This window comes from Ambystoma mexicanum, chromosome 3p, assembly GCF_040938575.1.
Source record: "Ambystoma mexicanum isolate Mex_15411 chromosome 3p, UKY_AmexF1_1, whole genome shotgun sequence".
In the NCBI taxonomy this organism is placed as follows: domain Eukaryota; kingdom Metazoa; phylum Chordata; class Amphibia; order Caudata; family Ambystomatidae; genus Ambystoma; species Ambystoma mexicanum.
Window position 1 is genome coordinate 1,169,267,473 of NC_090925.1, and position 23,370 is coordinate 1,169,290,842.

General features: G+C 46.0%; 1 protein-coding gene across 1 annotated transcript in view; it reads right to left on the reverse strand.

Annotated features, from left to right (window-relative positions):
* C3PH5orf24 (chromosome 3p C5orf24 homolog) overlaps positions 1–23,370 on the reverse strand; it is a 69,493-nt gene that overhangs the window by 36,142 nt on the left and 9,981 nt on the right. The window lies entirely within an intron of this gene.

The window sequence follows — 23,370 nt, forward strand, 5'->3', positions numbered from 1 at the left end:
ATTCTATATATACTGTCGATGATGTCAGCCTCTAGAGGGGAGGGAGGCCTTCGAGGGACATCGAGCCGCATACGCACAGTGCCTTATACCACAAAAAAAATTCCAAAGTAGCTGCCGCTGGAAGGAGTTATCATAAAATGAGGAATACGTGGGAGGACACAATCCACTCAAAATATCTTCTGGAGTTCTTTAACGGCCATTCACTTAAATACAATTACTTCAAGAGAATTTCAGATAATGGTTCCAAAAATATAAATAACATGGAACTCTGAAGCAATTAGAGGGGCTGGTTACCACTCACAAAGTGCATGGCATTAGAAATAGGACACCCCCCAAATGCCTCTTTTACACGTCCTTGCGCAAATTAATAGGTAGCTCTTTATCAGTGGTGAATGGCAGCAAGTCTCCATAATTTAGCGTTACTGTGTGGAGGATAGAAACTCATTTTATTTTTTTATTTACATTTTTAGAGCTCACACAGCCCGCGGGCATCATGGCGCTGTTACAGGAATTGTTTTGTCTTAGTTGTGTATTTATAACGCACTTAAACACCCAGAGGTTTCTAAGCGCGGACCCGGGGTTCGAACCTGTGTTGCTTTGTGTCGTCTTGCTTTCAAGGCGCACACGTTGCCACTGAGCTATCCTCCCAGGACGCATGGGAGCTTGCATCTGAAAGTCCCGATACAGCTCCAGATGGATACTGCAAAGTGTCCTGTTCAGTTGTAAGGGTCCAGATCCAACGCTGCCAAGGGGGTGGGTGGAGTTCACATACCAGTTGCGCACGTAACGTTGTGATGTTGAGTGATGGGGTGGGTGACATCGAGAGTGGGGACCTCATTGACCGTGGCGCAGATGCATAGGCATAGTGTAGTGTGTTATGATACAGGAGCAGGCATAGCGTGAGAAGTCCCACGGGGGAACACAATGGAGGGGGTGGGTGATTTGTTGTAGTAATGGGGTAGTTAGCAAAGCACTGGCACCAGGTGGGGTAGTAAGGTGCCTTAGGGGTCATTCTGGTAAGGGGGCATTTGACCAACATCGGAACAGTAGAGAAGCCATTTTTGGTAGGCCCATGCTAGCAAAGCATTTCTGCAGACTGCTCATAATTAAAGGGATGCAGGCTTTTGTGACAGCAGTATGTATTTTTTGAACATTCGGCAGAAACAGTGCACAGAAATGTTGCAAGACTGAAGTTTGCCAGGAGAGCGCAGTCCCATCGATGTTGCTCTAAGAGATACTTTCGAGGACAATGAGCTAGGCACCTAGGTGTCTGAGAAGAATTGGCAGGGAAATAGAAATCAAATACAGTTAATTAAAATCTAGCCACAGTGTGGTGTCTTTTTTCAGACTACACTTGGCAGCAATGTAGAAGGGAGCTGGGGGCCACAGAGCTGGGGTAGGGGGGCACACGACAGGGAGCCAATGAGCTGAGAGAGGTTTCAGTGTCCCTAGGATGCAACATTGAAAAGTGTCCTCGTTTATGTCTGCGGGGCACATCATTGGTCAGACTCAGTGAGAATGTCTGACCCCTTGCCATCTCAAGACGTTTCTGTGCAATCAGTATGCAGCAGTTTATTCATTGTATATTGGGCATTGCCAACCAATGATAAACAAGTGCTTTTTGACTGATTAACACAATCACATAATTGCAGGGCGGCGTGGGAAGGTTTGTGATGTCAAGAGGGGTGGCAATGTGATTTTGGGCCAGAAAAAAGGTTCACCCAATAAGGGTCACATAAGGTACATATTCCTATAGGGGCCCGACGTAGTTCCAACAATCAGCCGCTGTGACATGCCCTAAAAATGTAACTAAAATGTTGTATGATAATTCTACAATTTGTGTATAAAATGTTGAGCTGCAGGGGGCGACGGTGACAGCTCTTTCATTCAGTTCAGTTCCACAGGGCTGTCTGGACCGTGTCTCCCAGCTGTTTGGGTCCAATAAATTTGCATTACTTCTTGCTTGGTGTGTGCTCCTTTTTGGATTACTTTTTCTTCTTGGGATTATTTCTGGTGGAAGTCAATTGTCACTTTTTGAAATGCCCTGTGTATTTGTATGATGTCCGTTTGTTATTTATTAGCGCAGTATAAAAGCATAGTAACATAACAGAACAGAACTTCACATTTTCTTGAAGTGAACCAGACTCTTTTTGCTTAAAATATTTCTACAAGGATTTATATTAGTGCTACATTGATTTAGTAAAGTTCTCTAACTAGAGCGTAGATGATTATGGTTGAGTTGCTATATTGCAGACGGGGCTTCCATTTCAGCTTGACCACTTTACTAAATTATGAGTGTGAACTTGGGAAACTCCTTTTTCCTTGCTGTGCGCCTTAGCTGACAAAATGTTGGTAGTGATTCGGTTTACAGTGTTCACTTTTTAGAAAAGCCTGATTTGCATTTAAAGTCTGTATTGTTTATGTTTGTTATTTTTGCTTCTATAGTGCTTTATACCTTTCCTAATCGCTTTATAAACTTAACCAATTGTTAAGTAATAATGATATGATGACAAAAATACGCAGAGACAGATGAGAATAAGAAACAGAGCTAAAAGAACACCAAGACAGAAATTAAAATATTTGAAGGCCCATTAAAACAGTTGCAAGCAACATGATGCAAATTACAAGAAAGAAATCAAGCCATCACCATATATGATAACACATGTAACACTTGTATGAGAGCTAATCCTAAAATGGCTCTAAAGCTTTTCGAGGTCCAACAAAGAAACCATAATCCACAAACCCAAATGACACAAGAGATGAAGGAAAGCTCCAAGTGACAAGAAAAAGTTTAAATGTGTACTCTAAAGTCCAGACATGCCAGCTAGACGTTTTCAGGAAATAAAAGTGGCCAATGTGCAGCGTTTTACTCCATACAGAATAGTGACCATTCATATGTTTATCAAAAAAGATTTACTGTCTATTTTAATGTACCTTCCCATGTTGCACTACAAGGCTATGACAGATGAGGTCACTCCCTGTGTAATAATTGTCTCTATTTTCCCTTTCGCTAACATCAAGAAATGTGCTTTCCCTGGACAATTACCACACAGGGCCTGGAAAATCCTATACCAGCCCATGGGCAGGTTCATTATGTAAGGGGACAAGCTCCTAGAGGTGGGATGAGTGGCAGAGAGGGTTTAAAATAATAGAATATGATTACTACCAACGTGCATCACAGATGCGCATTAGGTTCAGACGCAGTACACAAGATATGATAGAAGGGCACTGGGGTAGAAGGAATCATTCTTATTAGAGATGATGCACCTAGAGGAGGCAAGGTGGCTGTTGAGATAAATTCTATGTCAAGACCGGAGGCAAGCATTATGCTTCTCTTTCTTTAATAGAACTTTAGCAATAGAAGCTCAGCAGCAAGATTTAACAAGACAAATGTTCTTACAAAAATACCAAACTTGCATGTGTGAAAAATCCTTGAAGAAAAGGTTTCCAAATATCCAAAAAGTAACTTGAAACTCCCACAACTCCAGTTCCCAGAAGTCTTTGTCAAGTCCAACCATGGTCACAGAACATGTGACCCAAAGTAACCAATCCAGTCTATACATCGGGGGTCATTACGAGGTTGGAGATAAGGGAAAAGGAAAGGTATGGGAAAAATAATGCCGGTAAAGGATTACCGGCATCGCTTACCGCTCCGGGCTATTCCGACCTGCCAAACCGCTATTAGCGGCACCGTAAATAACAGTGCCTTTAATGTGGCATGGGCGGGGGTACGCGGGCCATCATAGCGGCATGCCGTAAACTGGAGGAGATCACAAGTGAAGCGGACACGCAAATACCGGCATCATGAAGGCGTTAAAAGTGGATTCCGGCATGCCGTAAATACCGGCATCTCTGACCAACCGTAAAATGCCATGTGCAGTGTTCCCAACTGCCACAGATGCACACAATCAGCACAGGTAGAGGCAATGGAGTCTGAGCCTGACCAAAAGGAGCACACCCACACACCACACCCCTTTCCACACCAAGTACAATCCAATAGTAACTGAAGAGAATGGCTTTAGAAAAAGTTGCTCTGTAGGGCGACACCTCACAATCCCTTACATAAATATCAGTACTGGGTTGGCCATATAATGCTGTGTCTTCAAGCATAGGATAAGATCAAGGATGTCGCAGGTTACTGTATCCGGACGGTAATAAAGCCTAACCGTCATCATAAACAGTGTAAAATAGAACCATAAACAGTGTAAAACAGAAGAGACTACAGGACTCAGCGCCATCAAAGATGTGTGTATGTTTAATTATATCACATATTCACACTTCTTGAACAAAAAGCCCATAAACGATAACATGTTTCGGCTCTGCTGAGCCTTTTTCAAATTTGGGCCTTAATGGCTTGCAATAAATCCATAGGACTGTTGTCCCTGTAGTAATAACTGGGTATAATCCCCAATAGAATGTCTGATTCTTACGGACTGAAAAATAACACGCGTTAGAGGACCTCATCCACACCAGATCCTCGGACTGGACTGGAGAGGCGGATTATATTAAATCCAGGCTTCAACGGCCCCTGGACAAGGAGGTCCAAGCAAAGCTCAAGAGAGAAAGCTCCAGGCCGGACATTAAAGGGAAAGTGGCGCTCACTCTGGAGCTGGACACCAAAAAGATCACCTTACTCGGCAAGAATTGTAAAGACCCGAAAAAGGGATAGATAGAGCCTGGAGGTCCTGTCGGGACAAGGTTTTGGACATTATGGGTGCCCTCGCCAAAATACTAGACCTTTCTGAAAAGGCCATGGAAACAGGAAAAGCAACTGACCCCCTTGCCCTGTTGTGATGGGCCCAACGGGCTCTGTGCCTTCTCAGCAATGCAAATTGTGCCATTTCGCCAGAAAGAAGAAAGGGCATCCTGATGAAAATTGATCCGAACCTAGGGGAGCTCTCTACCACTGAATCAGGATCAACCGCCCACAGACTTTTATTCGGCGATCCCTCTGTTAAAAAAATGGCCATGTTTGTTGGTACCTTCACCGCATTAGACAAGGTCCAAGCCTCAATAAAATGTTTTTATGACAAAGGTTTTTTCTCGGGCCAGAAGAGGCAGGGGCTGCTCCTCAGGCCGCTATTCGCTGGACAGAAGGTTCCATCAGACCCGAGACCCTCACTCATACTGGCAGGACAGGGCCAACACCTTCTTCCCCTCCAGAGGAAGATCCAGGGGTCGAGGCTGGAGAAGAGCAGCGAGACAGACAAAGCAACAAACTTCTGGTGGGTCTCAGCTGCGTAGCTCCGGCACCGCAAGTGACGATTGGGGGCAGGACAGTGCGATTAACGCAAGCTTTGAACTACTTATAAGGAGATGCCTGGGTCAGGGATACCGCAAGGGGCTTCCACGTCGACTTCTTTTCAGAACCCACCCAGACACGCCGTCCCCGCCACATAGCTATGTCAAATGCAGACAGCACAGAGCTAGACGAGGACATGCGCTGCCTACAGATGAAGGGCGATATCCGCCTATGCAGGGACCCAGGCGGTTCCTTCAGTCCCATTTTCCTGGTAAGAAGGAAGGAAAAGGTCGGCCCTGTAATAAATCTCAAAGCCCTAAACAACTTTATTCTCTACTGTCCGTTCAAGATGGAGGGAATTCATATGCTCAGGGATATCCTCAGGCCAGGCGACTGGCTTGTCTGACTCGACCTCAAGGACGCTTACGTGGCAGTGCCAATTTGCTCGCAAAAAACATAATGTACTTGAGGTTCACCTGGAAGGGTCTCGACTGGGAATGCACGAGTTTGCCCTTCGGGCTCTCGTTGGCACCCTGGGCTTTCACCAAGCTCATGCGTCAGGTGTTCGCGCACCTGAGGCAGAAGGGCATAAGGCTCATTGTGTATCTAGACGACATTATCATGTCTCAGAGGAAAGCTCAGGCCTCAGAACAGGCCCAGTCAACCCTAGATCTCTGACATGGCCTGGGATTTCTCAATTGTGAAAAGTCTGCTTTAATCCCCTCAAGAAACCTGGACTTCCTAGGCTTCACAGTCGACACCCAAGACTGTCAGCTCCGACTGCCGTCCTGCATAGTGCACGCGTCACGAGATACGCAGTCTACTGGTAAAGGAGGCCATCTCACTGAGAGAGCTGGCAAGAGTGATTGGCCTGCTATCCTCCTCAATTCAGGCCATCGTCCCAGGACCACGACGCTATCGCGAGCTTCAGAGGTTAAAGGGCAAGAAATCTGTGACGGAGTCTCTCCTACTCACAACACCTAACCCTGTCGCCCGAAGCGAGAACCGAGCTACACTGGTGGCGAACCCACATGGAAGCCTGGAATGGCAGGGCGATCTTCGGGTCGGCACCAGACCTTGTGATAGAATCAGACACAAGCCGCACAGGCTGGGAACGAGATGCGGTCCAGTCGCCACGGGTAGGAAGTAGTCCCCTCAGGAGCTGGAAATGCAGATCAACTGCCTAGAGCTCCTTGCAGGCTCCTTCGCAGTTCGTTCTTTTGTCAGTAACAAAGTCAATTGCTGTATACTACTCAAGATGGACAACGTATCCGCAATAAGATACATCAATCATCTGGGTGGCACCAGGTCAAGGCTTCTGGCAGAATTAGCCAAGGATTTTTGGCACTTCTGTCTGCAACATCATATTTTGGTGACAGCGGAATACCTCCCAGGGCTCATAACTGAAGTGGCGGATTGGCATTCGCGCATCCTGACCTATTACAGCAATTAGAAGCTGAGCAGTGACATTTTCCTTTGCCTTCAGCACAGATGGGGCCCCTTGAGCAGAGACCTTTTTGCCCTTCGGCTCAATGCCCAGCTGTCGGTATTCTTCAGCTGGAGACCGGACCCCAGCAGCGGCTGGTGTGGACCCTTGCCAGCAGAAATGGAGCCGGGGGGGCTTACGCTTTCCCCCCTTCGCAATGAACGCGAGGACCCTGGCGAAGGCCGTCAGGAACAGGCAGAGCTATTACTCATAGCCCCAGTCTGGATCTCTCAACCCTGGTATCCAATTCTTCTGGAACTTTCTTTGAATTTTCCAATCCTACTATCCCAGAGTCGGGATCTGCTTTGGGTCCAACCAAGGAGCACCATCCCTTCCTCCAGTGCGGAACTCTGACACTGGCAGCTTGGAGGATTTAAGGGCGAGATGGAGAGTCTCTGGCATTTCGTGCAAAGCAGTCAGTCTCTTTGAAGAGAGCTGGGCTCCCACAACATCCAAGAGATATGCAAACTCTTGGGACGCATGGAAACAGGGTTTCCATCCAGTTTCTGCCCCTTTAGCAGAGGTCTTGAACTTCCTTACCAGACTGGTGGAGCATGGCTTAGACTACAGAACGGTGAAGGACTACTGCTCAGGGATCTCGGCGGGCCACGACCTAGTTGAAGGGTCTCCAGCAAGCAAGCACTAGTGTGCAGGATGTTTAAGGGTGTTCGGCTGTCAGAACAGCTGCCGGCCCGTTACAACAGACTCGGGGACGTGAATACCGACCTCAACTTACTTCTCTCTTGGCCGCCCAATGCAGAATTATTCCACAGAGCTTTCTCTGTCAAGCTTATGACCCTACTGTGCCTAGTGTCTTGCAGGAGAGTCTCTGACGTCAGGGCATTGGACTTAGCAGGCAGGGTTTATTCCCCAGACAGAGTGGTTTGTCATGTCTCCACAAGAACTAAATGCCCTACAAGAGTTATTGCATACCCAGCGTTCAGCGAGCAGCCTAAACTCTGCATGGTCAAGTGCCTAAAATCTTACAAGGAGATTTCCTCCATTCTACAGGCTGACTCCAGGGGTCAGTTACTGATTGCGCTCCGCTAACCTTACAGAGCAGTTTCTGCCCCCATGCTAGCTCACTGGGTACGATGTACCCTTGCGCAAGCCGTGATTGTTATCACTCAGTTCGGTGCTCCCTCAGTCAGCGGCGCCATGACCTCCAAAACCTTCCAGGTGGGAGTCAGACTGGAGGACATCATGAGGATGGCCGACTGGGCAGGGGAATCTGTTTTTAAAGAATTCCATTCGAAACCGGTGAAACAACCGGCAGAGTTAGTGGTGAGTACGCTTTAAACATGCGTAATTCTCACCTCCGGTCTTGACATAGAATGAAGATTTTCCAGCAGAAAAGACTTAATTCTATTAAAGACACTGAGGCCTCAGAGTTCTGCCCTCTGCGACCATGGTTGCCATACATATCATCACGTATTGCAAGTGGGAATGCCAAATAATATTAAAATAACAATGCAAAACGAGGGTCATCTGGGGCAATTATAATATATTTGAACTCAGGATTACTTATTCAGTATTCCAAACACATGTATTCAAATTCAAACATTCATATAAAGTTAAACACATTCCAATAAAAACATTAAATAACATAAACATTATGAAGGATTGTCATATGGTTAATTGTCATGCAAAAAAACCATACAAATCTTTTGAAGTCATACATCTGATATTGCCACACCCAAAAAGTAACAAAACAAATAAATTATCTGTACTCACGGAGAAAAAACTATAGAAGACATAACTATACATACCTAACAATTAAACATTTACATACATGCATACAATACATAACATGGTTACATGTTGATGTAATCCCAACACTTTACTTTCTCATGTGTCTTATGGTTTATAACATAATGAGTGTGCACTCAATGCACCTAAATCACGCAATAATGTTCACCACTCATATGTTCTTTTTGTTGACTCATTCTAGTTCTGGCTAATAGGACACATTAAATTTCCTGGTCCAGCCTTCTTCAGGGCATGGTTTATTCATTTGGTAGAGATGGTGCAATAAGACATGCATTACTCACCGTAATAGCATTTCTGATGATTGTATCTGCTTAGATTCACATGCTGTGCATATAGTCCGACATCTAGTGGTAATTGTGGCGTATTGCATCTTGTCTTTCGAGGATCGAAAGGGGACGTCGACATGGGCGTGCTTGTAACACTATCCCTAACGTGATGTGTAGTGTACCCCAAATCCTTCATGTGTCGAGGTCCCTCTGGTTGTTTTTCTGCTGTGAGGGAGCCTTATGACTAACGTGAGTGAGTACAGATAGAGAGAGAATAGTAAGAGGTCTATGGTCCTTCTACTCCGAGCGGGGAGGAAGGGTGGGCGCATATGAATCTAAGGGTAGCATTACTCACTGTAATGGTATTACAGTGAGTAATGCAGGTCTTCTGATGCTTGTGAATCTGCTTAGAGTCACATGCTGTGCATAGACTAGTGAGCAGTACCCGGAGTTGGAGGTAAGGTGTGAGAAGGGGCAGTAGTAAATAGATGTCTTAGTACCACTTGTCCCACCTAAGAATCAGACCTAGAGTGAGTATCTAGGCAGTAGTGTTTTGTAAAGGTGCGTATAGAACTCCAGGTCGCTGCCTTGCAAATGGATTCGAGAGGAACATTTGCAATGAATGCTATGGAAGCCCCAGTGCCCCAAGTAGAGTGTGCTCGAGGCTTGAAGGGCAGATCTCTCTTAGCAAGAGTGTAGCAGAGTGTGATGCAGTTTACAATCCACATTGAGATCGCTGACTTAGAGACAGGGCCCCCTTCTCTACCAGCCGCCACTGAAACGAAAACCTGATTTGTTTTTCTTAGTGGTCCAGTTTTCTTCCAGATAATATATGACAACCTGCGCACATCAATTGTGTGTAGGCTTCTTTCTGCCACGTTAGTGGGATACTGGAAGAAGGTGGGTAGTTCTATTTCGTTCACATGGAACTTTGAAATGAAGTTAGGCGCAAACCTAGGGTGAGTGCGCAAAGCCACCTTATCTTTGTGAATTGTGACAAATGGGTCTTGAACTGAAAGGGCCTGTAATTCACTGACTCTTCTTATTGAGGTGGCTGCCACTAGGAAGGCAGTTTTGTAAGTGAGAGCCTTAAGGCTAGCCTTATACATAGGATCAAAGGTAGGTCCCATTAGTCTAGTTAATACCACATTGTCATGATTCCTGCCCCTCATTTCCCCAGCCCTCCAAGATGTCAGGCTGGAGCCAGGCCACGATCACCTACATGGCCCTCAAGGGCCTCTCCATCCCTCCAAAGACCCACTTGGAGTCAGACTTGGCGCTTGTGGCACCAGACTCACTCACTCCCATGGGATAACATTGGGGATTGGACTTGTAGTGCTTTGATGGGGACAAGATGGATATTTTGGTTCCCAGAACTGCATTTGCAGTCTAGTCTTTTGGGTGTGGTTCAGCCCAGAGACACCTGGGATACCCAGAGACTATTTAAGCCACGCCCAGGCTGAGAAACATGCTTTGTGTTTTCTGCACCTGCAGCGTGACACTCGCCGTGTTCGGATCGGTCTCCAGTAGGCCTGAATCGTTCTTCTGCGCTCAGCTCCTGCAAGAACAAGAACACTGTTACCTTGCGGCGCTTCTGCCAATCATTCATCGCTTCTTCTGTTCTGCGGGCATCTTCGGCAGTGTCATTCCCATCCCGGCAAGCCGCTTCCTAAGGAAAAGAACAGGAAAAAGGCATTAGTAAGCATTCAGCAAATCTTCGCTTATTTTTAAAGACTGTACTAGCTTCAAACGCTTACCTGAATCCCAGCCGCTCTGGGGAACTCTGTCTCCGGAACTTCTCATCCATCTGCAAGAGGGAAAAGACACTCCAGGTTAGTGTGGAAACATCTAGAGGCGCTACATACCACGCTTACTAACCGCATTTCTTCTTCATAAACGGCATCCACACTGAAAACGTTGCGGCACCTAAAAGACACAGAAAAAGATCTCAGTTCAATACAAATACGAAAGGGACGCATCGCGCTCTCACTCACCTTCAGCGCTACTCATCTCAGCAGCACCTCGCCATCCCCGGACGCCGGCCATCATCTAAGGAAGGAAAGGAACGAAGTTAGAGAACTGTTCAAAAGACTCATTATACTTACCTGTCAGACTCTTGCCAGTGAAGTAACTAGGCAGCAACAAGCCTGCATCAATCAACGCGCCCCTGCGCTGAAAGCAGGACGGAGAGCACACTTTCCAAGAAAACAAGGTGAGCTGTGGATCAAAGGGAAGGGTTGGACCCCGGGGAAGAAGGGGTTCAAGCACACAGAGACAATAGGGAGTTAAACTCTACCAATCCTGTGTTTCAGGCCCAGTCTCCAGTCCAGTAGACTCCAGGGAAGGGTTAGAGGTCGTAAGAGGTCAGAACAGGCTGAGTAACATTCCCGTGGATACCAGGTGAGCGTTACACACATTTAGGTCCCATCCGGGAGCTGGGTTTGAAATTGGGGGATGAAGTCTTTTAACCCCTTCCATAAATTCCTCGATTACTGGGATCTTCCACCACGACATCTTCTTTTGGGATGTAGTGTATGCTGGGGGTGCAGCCAGGTGGCCCTTCAGAGAATTAAATACCAGACCTGAGTCCAGTAGATGAGTTAGGTATAAGACCATGTGGGTCGGAGAGCAGTCAATGGGATTGCTGCTCTTAGAATGACACCAGATAACGAAGCATTTCAATTTATTTGAATAGCAATGTCTGGTGTTAGGCTTTCTTGTCTCTTTAAGAATGTCGATGCATCTCAGAGGAAGTTGGAGGTGCCTGAACTCTATAACCTCAGGAGCCAGGCCGCTAAAACCTGAAGGTGTTTCACGATTCAGTCCCCGCACGATCCCTTATTCAGGTGGCCTGGGAAAGGCCCTCGCCATTGGTTCCTGACCCTGGGGGTGGACAAGCATTACCTGAGTAGGGGGCCCTCTGGGAGTTGGGAGGAGGCACCGGAAGGTGAGACATGGCATCCCCTATTTCCTGACAGTTATTTACCCCATATTCCCTCAACCTTTATGGGATACTACCACTCCAATAACTCCCCTCCTTTCCTTATCAGCCCAACTAATGAGACAAGGAAGAGGAAGACTGAGACTAGGAAGATTACCACTAGTAACATGTACTGGCCTTGTCCCACTAATAAGGTGAGGCAGGGTCAGGCACTCAATCACAATCAAACACCTGAAACTCATGGATCGTTTTCCAAACTATAAAAGGTGGAGCACAGAAAGACACAGAGAGTGAGACAGGGGTCAAGAAGGAAGGCAAGCTGGATGGCGAGACGGAGGAGCAGCTAAGAGAGAGCTGCCGAGAACCAGGCCAGGGAGAACGGGACACTGAGAGGCTGACAGGCTGCGAGTTGATGTAGGAGAAAGCATGGCGAGGGAGCCGTGTCTCCAAGAAGCCAGCAGACTTCAGAAAAAGGGTGTGAGGGGCCGGCTAGTCCCTTTCCTCCATGCACCAGCAAACTGCTTGTCTCCTTCCCTGGGCTGCGAGGCCACCCGGGAGTGTCTGAGGGGCAGGTGGGCAAGACCCAGACCTCTACAAGCTGAAAGCAAAAGGACACGTGAAAGAAATCATAGCTGATGAGTTAAAAGGGAAAGCCTGTTTTGTGATATGCGCGATTGTGAAAGGCTACAGTGTTAAACGCAAGGCTGCGCGTTGAAGGATGAAGACATGGGACTGAAAGCTTGAATGTATTTGACAGGTGAGGGAGCTGGTGAGAAAAAAGTAATGGAGCGGTGCCGTGTGAGAAGGCACGTTGTTAAACGCTTCTTGAAAAATATCAGAACAGTGAATAATGAAAGCGAAATGTGTTGAAAGCCATTGAAGGGAAGGGCATGAGGGAAGAGAGCGTGCAGAGATCCCAAAAGGATAATATGAAAGTGAATGGATATTTTTGTGAAAGAAGGAACAGAATGGCCAAGGGCCCGTTCTACAAAACCAAGTGTAAGAGGCACGGATACTAAGAAACCAACCCTAGGGTCAGAGTGGTCACGCATAGGGGTGAGAATACTGCACAGTTACGAAGGTCTCTGGCAAAGTGATAATAATAAGGACCCTGCTGTCAGAATGGTCACGCATGGGGGTGATAATACTATGCGGTTTGCAAAGGTCTATGACAGGTGAACATTGTGAAAGAGAAGTACAACTGTTGGGGAAGAGAGTTCTCCCTGAGCTCTATGAAGCAGAGCTGTTAGCTGGAATGTGTTTCAGTAATGTTTAAGTGTTTGAAGACAGGCAGTGGTCTCCTGCGAAAGTAATGGAGAAGGAACTTTGTGAATATCTGTTAAGTGTGAAACTGGGTGAGGGAAGCCCAAAAGAATCTATTGAAGAGAACTGTGATGCATATTGAACTGACATTGAAATAGGCGATGGAAGCCTAACAGATATATGGGAAATCTTTGAACTGTGCATACTACCCACCTTGAAGGAACCTTGTAAGAACCCCACTGAAATAAACTTGGGGAAGGGAGTGATGAGCCACTTTCATTGCCATTCTTTTGATACACTCTTATTTTCATACATTTTCCCACACTTAAGTTATTGTAAAACGTGTGGGCAAGTATAGGTTTCAGACAGACTTTTTCCTTTGTTTGACTGACTTGGACCATTTTATTTACTTGATGATCGAGGCTACTCCCATTATAGAAATAGGGCCAGCTAGGACGTCTCCAACCACAGTCAAACTTAATAAAGGTGCTGAAACATGTATCCTTGTGTCTGTGTCCTTACTAGTGATACCATGCCTGCCTCACACAGTATACTGTTAATAGTCTGGTTTTAAGTACCTTAAGAGCTTGGCAATCCCTTTTCATTTTTCTATTGAAGGTTTAGTATTCTCATTGGGATTCTCATGGGTCCCTTGCATAATTATCCTGTAAAGAATGATTGATCTGCTTAATACCAAATGTCAATGTTTAGTGTCATTTATAAATACTTATTTAGGTACCTTAATCCCAATAAATCTTACCTCAATTCTGGTTTTCAACTTTTTTCAGGATGGTGGCGCTCCGCGTGTGTCGGAGCGCCACCAACGTGAAAATGAACGAAATGCAATTAACGTGATGACATAACACGCAAGAAAGCACTGTGACGTGATCATATCAACACGTGTCGCACCATGATTGTTCCATAATACCATAACAGAGTTATGCTCGGAATCTTGAAACCTTTGATCCAGAGTATTACCACAGAATAAACAATGCCATATGACATTACTAGTCTATCCATAATCCATGTATAAAAACAAAAGATGTTAATCATCCCATTGCGGGCTATTTATATTAAAGAACCATATCTTCACCAATTGTTTATTCTTTAAGATGATTAGGGTTTAGACCTAGCTTTCTTGTTATCCTTTTTTACAGTTATTTTATGACTATAGTAGCCTTTGTACGGTTTTAGATGGAGAGATTTCTTATTTCATATCATCACTGGATTGTTGTGTGGTATACAAATCTATTCCTTTAAGGTATCCTTGTAAGAACATCACAACAGTCAGTTCTTACATTGTGGTTTTTGGTCCTTACATTTCAATTCTGGCTTGTATACATGTTATACCACTGTTGCAATTCTGACTTTTGTACATTTTATACCATTATGTATTCCATCATATCACAGTAATCAGAACTCACATTATGATCATATTCATTACCTTTCAATTCCAGATAGCGTACATATTATTTCGCAATTGTACCCTGTTTATCAGTCCATGGCCCTCATTACAACACCGGCGGTAACCAATGGCGCTATTAGCACCATGGTTGCTGCCAGTATTGTAACGAGTCCGCCAATGGTAAATGGGGAAATACCGCCCCATTCCAAGGTTGGCGGGGCAGTAATTCCCCCTTTACCATTGGCCCTTCCCCATTCCCATTTTTGCCCCATAGGGCTCAATGGGACTGGGGAAGGCGGTAATTACAGTACCGCAAATTGAGGTACCGTAATTACCTCCGAAGTCCCTTTGCGGGTCCCTTCTTTAACGACCAGCCGTTAAGTTAGGGAGCCGCAAAGGGACCTCGTAATCAGGCGTTAAGGGTTTAACGGCGCCGACACCTTTTACGGCGCCGTTAAACCCTTAACGCCAGGGTCGTAATGACCCCCCATGTCTTATTACAAACCGGACTGGTTCGTTAGAAAGTGATGCATCTCATTATCTGTGTTTATTCCCTTTGTGATAGTCCAGAGATTACAGATGATCTTTGCTTCTTCCTGACGTAAAATGTTTTGCCGGTCTCCCATTCTTGGATCCATTTTGATGCCAAAAAATGTTACATTGTCCTTTTTGTCTGTAGAGTGTTCTTTATGCCAGTGCTCAGCTAATGCAGTCTTTCATTCTGGCGTAGTTAGGATATGAAGATGTTCCCTGATTCTTGTCCTCAGTTCACGGATTGTGCTTCCTACATATAACTTGTTACAGATACATAATAATTAAATATATATATATATATATATATATATATATATATATATATATATATATATATATATATAAAACAAAGTGTGTCCTACAGTTGATAACATTCATGAATATTAATACCATTCCCATGTTTGGTGATTTGAGTGTGTATGTTATTGAGTGCATATTTACACATACTACAACTTGCACTCACTTTTATGAAATCCTATTACTTCCCATTCGAATGCTGGTTTGGCCTCCCTGCTTCTTATTGCCCATAAATCTTGGGCTCAGATTCATTCCCAGGGTTGGAGCTCTGGTATATACAATGGTTGGTTGTTCTGAAATATAATACTTTAGATCTGGATCTAGATGTAATGTGTGCCAGTTATTTTGAAAGATTCTTCTAATCATTTGGTCGTTGTTAGAATATTGCTTGATCAGTCTAACCCTGTCCATTTTAGGATCGGGTCTCTTCATTTTAGGTGTCAATAGTTCTGTACGTTCTGTTGCTGTGATTTTGTCTCTAGCCTTAATACCGCATTGTTTGGAATATCCTCGAGTTAAGAACCTGTCTTCAATAAGCTCACATTCTTCGTAGAAATATCACTGGCCTTGGAATATCCTCGAGTTAAGAACCTGTCTTCAATAAGCTCACATTCTTCGTAGAAATATCACTGGCCTTGGCCAGTGGCTTGGTTGCTTTTTAAAAGGCTGAAGGCATGTTAGTGTTGTGAAATATAAAGTGGGCACGTGCTCACTGGCTATGGCCGAAGGCCATGTCAATTGGCCTCTTAGTGTTAAGATAAATAGAGAGTTGGCATGGCTGGAAATATGGCTAGTGTGCAGGGAGCGATTTAAAAAATACAGTGGGCACCGCCAAAGGCGCAGAAAAAAATATAAAGTGGTGCTGAACAATATACAGAGGGCACGGCCCAAGGCCATGGCCAGTGGTGCCGAAACACATACAGTGGCCATAGCCAGTGGTGCCCAAAAAAAAAAAAAACTATGGTATAACAAAACCCTTGAAATTCAAGTAAAACACTTTAGTTAAAGTGCAGTTAAGGGGGCTAAACTGAACGCAACAAAACCCTTGAAATTCCGTGCATGGGTAAACTCATGAACGGCTTAACTTGGTGCGTTCCCGACAATATAAGAGAAGGGATTCAAAATGCCCTATAAAATGGCATCATGGGGGATATGGCATTATGGGGGAGATCACCGGGAACGCGACGAGTTAAGCTGTTCAGGAGTTTCCCAATGCGCTGAAATTTAAGCAATTTTCTTGCGTTAAGTTTAGTCACCTTTTGTGATATGCGCGATTGTGAAAGGCTACAGTGTTAAACGCAAGGCTGCGCGTTGAAGGATGAAGACATGGGACTGAAAGCTTGAATGTATTTGACAGGTGAGGGAGCTGGTGAGAAAAAAGTAATGGAGCGGTGCCGTGTGAGAAGGCACGTTGTTAAACGCTTCTTGAAAAATATCAGAACACACACACACACACACACACACACACACACACACACACACACACACACACACACACACACACACACACACACACACACACACACACACACACACACACACACACACACACACACACACACACACACACACACACACACACACACACACACACACACACACACACACACACACACACACACACACACACACACACACACACACACACACACACACACACACACACACACACACACACACACACACACACACACACACACACACACACACACACACACACACACACACACACACACACACACACACACACACACACACACACACACACACACACACACACACACACACACACACACACACACACACACACACACACACACACACCCCCCCCCCCCCCCCCCCCCCCACCCCCCCACCCCACCCCAATCTGGGTACTAACTGGGCACATAGATCCAAAAGGGTAGAGCTAGCTCGAGGACGAATGTTAGACCAGAAGAAACAAAGCGTGCCCCAAAGGTTTCATATAAGGGCAAACAACATTTCTTACAGAAGGCTTAGATCTAGAGTCAGCGGGCCGCGGATGCATTCATGAAGGAAAAGGTCCTTTTATTCTAGGCAGGGATTAGCCCAGGCCTGCAGGGTCCAACCCCTGAAGCTACTTTTCTGGTAGAAACTTGCAAGACAAAAGAATTGAGCTTTCAATTGTTGATGAATGTACAGTGACCATGTGTGTCCTCGGTAAACCTTTCTGGCCCAATTGACATGTACCGACTGTTAGGAAGATGTATCATTTTTATGCTTCATCCCCTCTCCTAGTGAGAGCCCAAACACATTTTGCTGGACATCTGGACCTTTTTCTAAAATCCTGAATGAGTGGAGCCTTTTTCCACTCATTCATTCTTATGGGCTCTGTCTTTTGGTACTCTATTCTTTGTATTCTGCCTGTCCTATGGAGTCTATTTTCCTCAATAACTATTAAAGGCATCTGTATTTTACTATTGCAGCGCACAGCTCCTTATGGGTAGTGTTGCTGGCCTTTGAGATTATTTTCTTTATCCTGGAGTAACTAAAGTTCTCTATACTTAGTTTCTCTACTAAACCTTTATAGTCTGCGAAATTGGCACACACCACCTTCTCTCTGCTCCTGTGACTTTCTAGTCACATAGACAAACTCCTAGTTATGGCTGGTGGCAGTGGACATGTTATACCTACTAATGGGTGACTTTTCTACCGCAGGCTATGTCCGTGCACAATAGGGGAATCCACGTGCTAACTTGGGGCCTTCCTTCTTTTTTCGCCATTACTAGCGTGGTTGTTCTCTGTCAGCCCTTATATCATTCTGGTAGGGGAAGGCCTTTGTGTGTGTTTTGCCTTTGGGGGAACCTTTGGCTGTCCCCGCCTAGGCTCCAGAGTGCCTTGGAAGGCAGGAAGTGGGGAGGAGTTTTCCACCCCCCTGTCCTTTGTCTGCCAGAGTGCCCGAATGGGACCAGCTCCCACTGGGGGCCAGGCTGTTCTGATTGGACAGCCAAGCGCCCCTTTCTGTAAACTACTGAGGAACATTACAGAGGAGTGCTGGAAATGGATAAAAGGCAAGACTCTGGGAGTGAAAAGGAAGTCGACCACTGGAAGCTGAAGTAGCCGAAGAAGAAGACGACCAGAGACGCCTGCAGGCCCTTTGCAACACTGTGATGCAACCACTGCTGTCCTGACCCTGTTTTCTGTGGGACAGAGGAACTCCAAAGAGGACGACTCCTTCCCTTTGACTGGTGGGAACAACCAGTCCCAAGGCAAACTTTCATTTGATCCACCTTCGTGGTCCTGTGAGCTTCCAGAGCTGAGGAACCCCAATACCAGTAGACCTGCTGCCCATTTCGAGTGCATCGTCGTGGAAAGGCTGAATTAATCCCAGTCTATGCTGAGCCCTCAAGGACAGTCCAGAGACACAATCCAACTTGTCTATTCCCCCTCAGCAGAGTGTGGGACTGCAGGAACAGAAGAAGATTGACCAGGCGAATTGCAACCTTAGTTGGGGCTGCAGAAAAGGCCCCAAAACTGCAAAGTAACACGAGAAGTTGATGAAAGCCGTGCCAGAGGTCCTGCCTCGAGACTGCTGCCGAGAGATCCCGTCCATTGTCCTGCCTTTCGTCATCAGACCAAGGAATCCAGAGGTCAGGTCCAGAGATGCAACATCGCAGAGCATCCACCACAAAGGTTTTCTTCAAACCTAAGGTACTGTGTGGAAAAAGGTATTGCTTACCTTATTCCAGAACATTGCTCCAGGGCATTGGAGTGCACATAGAGGTGTCCAGGGCAGCCACCTCCTACCTCTGACTGAAGCCGCTGCTTGTATCCCTTTAGAGAGTCCTTTAACAGGGTCTCCAATGTTGGTTAAGCCTTCTTGTATCTTCTTTACTAGAGACTAGAAAGCATCCACAGGAACTTTTGACTTCTGCTGCTTTTTAAGCCTCTCCGAACTGCCTTTTAGCTAGGGTTGCGTTTAACCTGAAGCTCTGCTAGGATAACACCAACCGTTTTCATTCCCAGAAATCCCTATCTTATATGTATATGCTGACTAAATGTAATTACTGTATTACTTTGAGGGTGCGCGTTAATACCAATAGTACAGTAGGCCTGTCAAACTCCTGTAACAATTGTGTGCGTTCAGGAACTACCAACTAAGAAGTGGCCTTTTGGAAGTATGCCTATGTGTGTTGCCTTATTGTGCTAAGTGTTTAACAGTGACTCTTATGCAAATATAATAATTCTATATTTTAATATAAATTGATGTGCAAGTGTTTCTTTCATGTGCATTAATAACTAACTTCAGTGTGCTTACCTACAGCTCACATCTTGCCCTTAAGATAAGCCTGACTGCTCTGCCACTCTTCCAAGGTCTCTTAGTAGTACAGACTGATACTAAGAGTTGGGGGATCAACAAACCACTGGGATAGCTTACTAAAGTCTTATCTCCAAGTGGGACTTTAAGAAAACTCCTCTAAATATCGACAATCTGCATGGGGAGTCACAGGAAATACAGGAACACCCACAAGAGATGCAACCATGGCTGCCACTGGGGTAGCGTCCTCCTCGCACCAATACCCTTGCTACTTCCTTTGGTATAGGTGGGTGTCAGTACTACATGCTCTGTGCCAGACAGCAGTGAACCCTTGCATACATAGTCGAGCAATGAAAAAGTTGTGGAGAAGAAGCAGTGTTCTATGAATATGTATATCAAAACCACTCATAACACGCTGGAAGACATGAGCGGCACAATTAGTTCCATCAAATCTCGACTGGAGAAGGCAGACCAGCGACTTGCGGAGGCCAGGGTTGGAGCAGTGGAGGGTGAGGTCTTCGCGCTAAAATCCGATATCACTTCATTAACCAAGCAAATTCAAATGGTCAACAAGAAAAATGAGGAGCTTGAATCGAGATCAAGCCGCAACAATATCGGGATTATCAGGGTCTGTGAAAACAATCTTGACAGCTCAGTGGAAGACTTTGTGGAGCAAATTATTCTAACTCTACTCAACCATCCTAAAATGTCGCTGCATTTCACAGTGAGAGAGCCCACAGATCCCTGGTGCTGAAACCCAAGCCCTGCTGCGCCCAATAATTGCACTGATATTGAGCTACCACGACAGAGACGCAATCCTGCGTGCCGCCCGTGAAAAAGGCAAACATCTCTTGAGCTCTAGTAGGCTCCACATCTATCCCGACTTCTCTGTGGCTGTGCAGCAGGAGAGGAAAACGTTTCTGGAGGTGAAGAAGAGGCTCAGAGACTTGGGCAGCAAACATGCCATGCTATACCCAACCAAGCTACGTATTGAATGCAGGGGAAGACATACTTCTTCACACTCTCTGATGAAGCCATGATATTCCTGCATGAATACGCCGCTGGGTCATGACACTCATCACTTACCCATGCATTTATGCTTGGACTTGGCTGGGTGCTCCTCTGCGGCACTGTCTGGCGATCAAGACTTGAGTAATTACAGATGTCCGCAACATAACGAGAAGCCACTAGTTTGTTCACAGTGGTACTCCTACATTATTCTATTGCTAGTACTTACCTCAGGAGTCATATTGTCTCTTAATATTCTATACTTCAGCGGCCGATTACGAGGCCCTCAGCGGCCGATTACGAGGCCTGTGTCACCTCCCATATGCCAGCCTCCTTGTGCAAGGTTGCAGTTTTGTTGGGTTGTTCGGTTTTGGGGACCCAGCTTCCCATGTGGGGGAAGGATGAGGGTGTGGGCAGAGGGGTTTGTAAGTGGGGTTAGAAAGGCACTTGGTTATACTGTAACAGTTCTTTTAATCTGCAGGCAGCGTTTGTAGAATAACCTGAGACACTCTTTCTTGCATTCAAGTTCTGGGCGAGGGGGTGGGGGTGGCTATGCTTTGCACTGGGGTAATGGGTGAGCTTACGTGCTTGAGCTGGAACATCCAGGGTATTGGGAATCCAGTAAAAAGGCGGAAGCTTCTGCTCCACATCGAGCTTCAAAAAGCAAAGCTTTTGTTCTTGCACAAAACTCATGCTGTGGGTGCAGGATGCAAAGAGTTCACCAAAGGTTGGGGGAAGAGCAGGTTTTATACCACGTATTCCATGCAGTCCCGGGGGGTGATGATTCTGCTTCATAGCTCTATCCCATTCAAGCATAAGAAGGTTCACACTGAACGATAAGTTATGGTCTATGGGATGCTAGCGGGAAGAGAACTAATCATGTTTAATGTATATGACCCTAATATAGACAATCCCACATTTTATGTGGAAATTGCGGCCATGCTGGCTCTCTACTCGCTAATACCTATACTGTGGGGTGGCAACTTTAACACCATTCTAGATGTAGACCTAGACGGTTCGGGCTGGAGCTTGAGGATACTTAAAAGGGCTGCCAGGACGATACGGAACGGAATGACTGAGCTGCGTATGATGGATGCGTGGAGAGCCCTTCACTCATGTGACCGGGTGTATTCATTTTACTCTTCAGTGCATGATTCCTTTGCTCGTATTGATCTGTGGCTCTTCTCTGACATCCTCCTTAGTGGGGTTACCAAAGCGCGCATACTGCCCCGGTCATTCTCCGACCACTCCCCCTTTTTAGTTACCCTCCAGCTGGAAGGGCTCCCCAAGGGAATCTGATCATTGCATTCAATGCCATTCCATCGAATGTTTTTCCATCTAAAAAATGTGCATCGAATGCATGTTTTTTGGGGGGGGGGGGGGGGGGGTAAAGGGTTAATTTTTGTTCAGGAGGATTTTAAAGGGTATAAAACTGGGGGTTGGGGGGGTGGTTCCCCCCCCAAAAAAGAAGAAAAAGAATATGCATTTGATTGCATTTAGATGCAAGGAATTCGATGCAATGACCATAAACCCTCCCCAAGTCCTGTCCCAACTGGCGTTTTAAGTCCCCGGCGCTTCGGAGTGTTGTCTTTGAAACCAATCTTCGGGACCATGTCCAGTTATACTTCCAGACAAATGAGGGATCGGTATCCTCTGTGGCTACACTGTGGGAGGTTTTAATGCCTATATTTGTGGGATTGCGATGTCTGACTTTGGGGTTCTCAGGACTATCTGGCGGGATAGCAAAGACAGCGAAGATACCCATTGCCACCTAGAACAACAGCACTCTGCCCAACCCCCCTTGGCCACGCTCTTGCAGGCCAGTGTAGAATTAGACACCTTTAGGAGCCACGCAGAGATGGAATTGAAATTCCTACATGCCCTGGTGACAGCTAGACACTATGGAGAGGGCGAGCGACCGCAGAGGCTGCTGGCTCGTGCAGCCCGGCAGGCGAGTGGAGGATGTTGCATACCACTCATTAAAAACAGTGCCAGTGACCTAGTACATACGCTAACTGATGTCAATAAAGTCTTTGAGTCCTTCTATACAGAATTATGTTCAAATAAAGATACTTGCTTGTCAGCGAACATTGCTGGTTTTCTAGATGGTCTCCCTATCACACACCTGTCCCTGAAGGCAGTGGCTCAACTAGATCTCCCAATCTCCCAGGAGGAAACTGCCCATTCGAAATCGAAGCTTTACCCACTGGAAAACCTCTCGGCATGACAGCCTTAAGCACTTCAAGGACCCCCTGCGCCCCTACCTCCATAAGGTGTGGGTTGAGGCCCTTGAGCTGCAAACGCTCCCCACAACCATGAGAGAGACGGTCATAACTGTTCTCCTGAAGCCGAACAAGCCGGCAGAGGATTGCGGGTCGTACCGCCCTCTGTCGTTGATAAGATTTTCGCTAAGATATTAACTAAGCCCTTGATACCATTCATTCCTTACATAATTAATCCTGACCAGTCGGGTTTTAAACCTGGACGGTCGAAATCGCTTAACTTGCGCTGTCTCTTCAATATTCTTGCACAGATAAACCCAGCAGCTCAGGCAGGGGTGGCCACACTAGACATACCTTGGATTCTACTAGACCTTGGATTCCCGTTCTGGAAAAATGCTAATTTGGCTCTGGTTTCACCTAGGGGGTGCAGCTATTGTATACGTCCCCGTTCTCAAGAGTTAGTTAGAACGGAACGCTTTCAGCCCTGCTATATATTACCAGGGGCACCCGTCAGAGTTGCCCTCTATCCCCCCTGTTATTTGCCATTTACCTCTGGCAGATCTCAATAGATATAAACATAAACACAGAGGCATTCGGATGACTGGCGAACCACAAATTATATCTCTTTATGCAGACAATGCCAAAGTTTATGTGAGGGAT